This window comes from Triticum aestivum, chromosome 5D (genome assembly GCF_018294505.1).
Source record: "Triticum aestivum cultivar Chinese Spring chromosome 5D, IWGSC CS RefSeq v2.1, whole genome shotgun sequence".
In the NCBI taxonomy this organism is placed as follows: domain Eukaryota; kingdom Viridiplantae; phylum Streptophyta; class Magnoliopsida; order Poales; family Poaceae; genus Triticum; species Triticum aestivum.
The window spans coordinates 308780401-308786563 of NC_057808.1; the positions used below are offsets into that span (position 1 = coordinate 308780401).

The 6163-nt window shown below is 47.1% G+C and overlaps 1 pseudogene; it reads left to right on the forward strand.

The window, feature by feature from the left end:
* Positions 1-479: 479 nt before the first annotated feature.
* Positions 480-5571, forward strand: LOC123124742 (uncharacterized; annotated as a pseudogene).
* Positions 5572-6163: the final 592 nt, after the last annotated feature.

The window sequence follows — 6163 nt, forward strand, 5'->3', positions numbered from 1 at the left end:
TAGAAGCTCATAAGGCTTATTTCTTGGTGCATCGGTAATAAAGTTCAGAGGAATTTCGAACCCGACAACGCTAGAGGCGTTAGCCTGCCGTGAAGCACTGGCACTATCATCCGATCTCCATCTTAATCAAATTGTGGTTGCTTCAGATTGTCAAGGGGTAGTCCGGGACATAGCGAACCGTACTGGTGGGGAATATGCAAGTATAGTGAAGGAAATCACAGCGACAGCAAGAGATTTCTAAAACTGCTCCTTTGTTTTTGAAGGACGAGAGACAAATATCGAGGCACATAGTCTCGCTAAGCACGCGTTTGGTCTGGGTTACGGGCGCCATGTGTGGCTTTTAAACCCGCCAGACCTCGATTGTATCCCTATGAACATTATTAATCAATAAAGCAAGTGTGTTTAGACTAAAAAAAAACGTCTCGCTAAGCGCCCGAACCACAAAGCGCCGCCGTCTTCAGAGAAACCCTCGGGTGGCAATGTCGCCTCCTCCAATGGAAGAGCAGCTCCGGCGTGGATCAGAGGAAACCGAGGTCCTCCGCTTTTCTGTTCACGGCGACGGCCACTGAAGCGTTTGCACGGATCAGCCGTTAGCCCTGGGCCGCCCGGCGGCCCAGAACACGGAACCCCGTGATGACCAGGCGCTCGTGTCCACGGGTGAGTCTATCTGTGCACCTCTACTCTATGCCCCGTTGACCTTCGCACATCCTTTGCGCCAACCCAATAAGACATCATTGATCAATTGTTTGTTTCAATTGCGCAGAATCAGATCGGTTTTCCTTGCGCGCTCTTGAGCTCGTGAGCACACAGTTGGACAGCGACGACCAGTGCCATGCCGAACTGATGGAGGAGGACAGCTATGACAAGATGGTAGCGATGACGAGGAGGACAGCGATGAATCTGATGCCCAAACGGCAGACGAGAACAGTGATGAGGAGGAGGTTAGGGATGAATACTATGGCCAAGTGATTGGCCAGGACAGCGAGACAAATTGCCCAGGTTGCTAATTGGTCCTCCATGAAAAAAAAAATGATTTTCTACTACCAAAATAGCTGAAAATAATTAACTGACGATCGATGCTGCATTGATTCTTCAGGAAAAAAAAATACTCCGAGGAAGAAGCGGATGAAGTAGTGTCCAGATGGTTGCGCAGTTTCAACAAAGCCTATGGTGACTGCTTGAACCTGCGTGTGGAGATTCTAGCCCGGGGTGATAAAGAATGCTCGTCTTCCTCCTTTTCCTTTGAAAGTACTCCCTGTGGTAACAAGTCTATGCATTACAAGCAACATCTGCTACCACCGCGAATACATGACCCATGACACTTCCACGAGTAAGGGCCTTTCATTCTTACTCCCTCCTTTCCTAAATACATGTCTTTCTAGATATTTCAGTATAAACAACGCACAAATGTACATAGACGTATTTTAGAGTATAGATTCACTCAGTTTGCTCCTTATGTAGTCTATATTGAAATCTATAAAAAGACATATTTAGGAACGAAGGGAGTAGTAATCTGCAGTGGCATTATTTATGTTTTTTACTTAGGCTCTGTTTGGAGTGCAGGTACAGAAAACATCGGAAAGAAAAACTGTGTAGGAATCGGACTGAATGAACAGTTGAAAACTTTGGAACGAGAAAAGAAGGGAAAGTAGAGCGGAACTTGCGTTCGGATGGCCTAGAGAGAATGCATGAAGACCAAGTAATGAACAGTGGCTAATACAATATTTTATTTGCACCGTACCTGTCGATCTCTTCTTGCACCTCATGACCGGACACATGATTGAATACTTTATTCTACCAACAGTGCAATTCCTCTGCGCTTCCTCGGTACTCCGTCCAAAAATGAGGCCGGAGTGGATTTGTACAATCCTGTAAAATCTACATGCCTAACGATCCTTTCCGATGAAATGTTGAGTACCTTTCCTTTGAACCGAACAGCTAAAAGGAAAGAAAACCTACGAAAGCAAACTTTCCTTTGGAATAGCAGCAAATCCCATGAACCGAACAGGGCCTTAGCATTTTGCCTTTCTGTCCTCTATATTTGCAGCTGCATCAATTCTTGGGTATCCCAATCCAAGAACCATGCTACAGGTCTTCTCTTTGCGCTTGGCAAGCGATGAATCCTATCCCGTTAGTGTTTATGGAATTTTCGCTGTTAGAGATGTTCTGGAACCACGGCGGAATCTTATATTTAACCGTCGGAGAGAGGATGCTGTCACAATTGAGCAGGTAATTAAGGCCTGTTTTGTTTTAAGAATAGTTATTTTTTTTTCTGAACAGTGAATGTACAGCCATAATAGATTATGTCAACTAGCTTCTTTGCCCGTGTTTTAAAATTATCTTCGAGTAGATGCAAGTAGTCCTTCATTTTCAAGGGTCAACACATTATAAGATACATGTTGTTAAACATTGTATACATCAACATGCCGTCAGATTCCTAAAATATTATATGATTACACAAAAACATAAAAACCTGGTAATCAAATTTGTATTCTTCTGCTTTCATTTTCGGAAGACAGTATTTTGATTATATATACATAGGCATTAAGAAAATCCAACTGGATGTAGGGGGAGAGTAAATAAGCTTGGATCACTGGACTTTTTCAAATAGGCCACCGTGCTGTTCATTTACACATCTGGGTTTAATTAAATGGTCATTGGGCATCAAAGCACGCCATAACCACATCCCTTAGATTGTAGCTTTTGTTATTTTCAAATTATTTGTCTTTTTTGTAGAATTTGGGGGAAATTTCTAGGTGCACTGATCCCTTTGGAACCCAACACCCCTATATATAACAGTTAAACTGGGCTGGCTTAGAGCAACTCTAGCAGACCCCGCATCCCGTCCCAATCCGCAAAATAACCGCCAAAATGCGGGTCGGGGCGGGAAAACCTGCCTGATTAGACCCCGCATCCCGCTCCGGCCCGCAAAAATTTTTGAGGGGCGCGGTAAAATCTCGGCCCCAACCCGCGAATACGCGGGTTTCCCCCTCGCCGCTGCGGTGCCCTGTATATAAGCGGAAGTGGTTGGTGGGGGGACATTTCAGCCCGCGCTTTCCCCACCAACCACCTCCCCTCTCCCCCTCTCGCCGTCACCGGGCCGCCGCCCAAGATTCCGGCGAAAGCAGCCGGCAGGAGCACGCCGAAAGGCCGCCACACGCATGAGGCCTCCCCTCTCTCCCCCCCCCCCCCCCCCCCCCCCCCGCGTCAGCGGGCCGCCGGATTTGCGGATTTGCGGCACTTCATCGCGGGCCGCCGGATTTGGCTTTTCCGCCCGCCGGTGGCTGCGCCAAGCGATGGAGTGGTCGAGGAGCCTCTCCCGCAGCCCCGGCAAGGGCGCATCGCCGCATGCAGGTACGGGTTCGTCCTTCCGCCGCCGCCGACGGTTTGCGGGCATGGATTCGTCCGGCCGTCCAGAGGGCTTGGCGCTCGCGCAGCGGCTCTGTGGCTCGCCGATGCCGCTCATACATTGCGACGACTGCACGCGAACTATGCTGCGGCTAACTTCGGGCACGCCGAAGCACCCCGGACGGGTGTTCTTCAAATGCGAAAACGACAGGGTACGTGTACTTGCGGTAGCTCATTTTGATAGCTCATTCTTTGGTTCAATTGCGGTAGCTCATTTCGAACATGCTCATTCATGTGTGTAGGAAGATGGATGCTCATTTTGGTTTTGGGAAGGCGAATACATTGATTTATTGATAGGAAGAAACTTAATAGACGTTGACGCACTCCTTAGAAGAATTGAAGGCAATGATGCAGCTGCATGTGCAACTAGAGGGGAAGCAACGTTTAACGTTTACTTGTTTCGAACCAAAGATGAAGAAAGAATAATGCAAAATCAAGAATCCGCAGATCAACAATGAATGCATGGAGAAGATATTAGTCCAACTAGTGGGAGCGGTTATGGAAGTTGGAAATCTTCTAAAATGCATACTTGTGGTTCTTGTTTTCTTTGGTTTTGCTATTCTAGCAAAGATTTGGTGATGTCTTATGTATCCAATGTTGTTGAAAAAGTAAAAAAAAATGCATTATGTTGGATCAAATTAAGGTGCAAATTTAGGTTTTCCGGGCCGGGAGGAGCTGCGCCAAATCAGACCCCGCAAAGCCGATCCGTAAAAAAACATATTCCGCAAATATCCTTTTTTACGGGTCCGTTATGCGGGGTATGCAACTGCGGCCGTCCGCGCCGGCCCGCAAAGCCGTTTTTCCGCGAACTGCAAACACATTTTGCGGGCCAGCCGGATGCGGGGTCTACTAGAGTTGCTCTTACAACTGGAGTCATACATTGGCATCCAACAGGCTACTCTTTTTGTTAAAAAAAATCACCAACAGACTACTCCATTAGGACTCGTCAACTGCTATTGTTAGACAGTCTGATACCAAGTATCAACACTCCCCCTGGAGATTGGGCATGTGTTAAAAACCATGGCTATCTTGTTACAGTTTCATGGTTCTTACTATGACCACTACCATCGCTTAGCTTACTACTAGCAAACTCCCTGATGATCTTCATGCCAACCCTGCTCATGCAGTACAGATACACGAGAGCATTTTTTCTCCATCTCTTGCTACCAGCCTCTCCGTCGGTCGTTGTGGACAACATTAAATTCGTCTGTATATAATTGTATTCTAAAACAGAGTGACTGAAAGGGTCTACTCTATACTTGATTTAAACATGAAGATTCATATCTTAAGACTTTATTCTGTTAATAAATGCTAATTTACTTGCGAGTGGATTACTTTGGTTAGTTCTGACGAACTGTCAAATTGCAGGATTTTTTCACCTTACCTCTTTGTAGCCCCTGTCGAGGGATGTATGCACCGGATCAGGCATTACTGGAAGTTGATCTATGGGTGAAGAAGGAGGGAGATGGATCGCCCGACGAACAGTTGCTCTCTGCGTATGTTGAGATTTATTTCCATTCACATTTTGATGAGATGCGAACAGGACGGATTCCCGGTGACAGTTGCAGCTTGGAGATAGACTTCATGTTCCTTTCACTGAGTGTTGTGGCTGTGATACAAATCTTTGCAAAGGTTGGCCATCCTCATCATTTGAGATTTACCGCTTTCAGCAGTGGCTTTGATCATGAGATTGTGTTGTTTGGTGACAAATTCGTTGGGAGCGGGAGCCTAAACCAGCATGTCGTCGCCGTGAGAGAGAAGGGGAAATTGGATGTTCGCTTACAAGTGGAGAAAATGGTGTTTCAGTGGACTTTCCAATATGGGGTGGCTGGAACTGTTAGTTCTCCAAACAACTCGATCCTAGAGTATGGCCAGTTTGTTGTGAGGGTGTTATTTGCTCCAAAGGACTTGCAACCAGTTAGACGGCATGGCTACTGATGATCGTTCAGCCGATGTGGATGTTAGGAATAAATTAGCACATGTCTATGGTTAATTAGTAGTACTCGTTAATTAACAAACCGTTATTGGTAAAGGGTGTGTCCAACTCCGAAGAGTCATGTCCCTTCTCTCTTTATTGTTGAAAGGCACCTATTTTGAAGGATGCCCCCGAATAAGTACCTCTTGTTCTCATCTCTTCTACATGTATATCTTCTTTTCATCTTTTCTAGATGAGAATCAATAGAAATCAGGACTAGTCGTCCATTCACTTTCAATCTAATGTTACTCTATCACGTTATCAGCCTTTTGCTCTCCGAGAGAAATATGCCATCCTAGGCAGCGGTTATGCACGCTTGAAATGCCCGCACGTGGAACCCGGTGCCTCCCCGACCACGGCCCTCCCTCGATCAACAGCGGCGAGCCGCCATGGCTTGCCTCATGAGCACACAGGTGGACAGGGACGACCAGTGCCGTGCCCAAGTGATGGAGGAGGACATCGATGGCAAGGATGGTAGCGATCACAAGGAGGATAGCGATGAATATGATGCCCAAATGGTAGATGAGAACAATGATGAGCAGGTTAGGGATGAATACTTATGCCCAAGTGATTGGCAAGGACAGCGAGACAAATTGCCCAGGTCGCTAATTGGTCCTCCATAAAAAAATGATGGGATAATATCGCTTTCATAACTAAAAATCACGCTGCCAGGCTAGAGCCCCCGCTCCCGCGACCCGCTCCCACCCCCGAAACCCTCGCCGCCGCCACCTTCCCCTGCCCGTCTCCGGCGGGATCTGGCCGCCCTCACCGGCGCGCGGC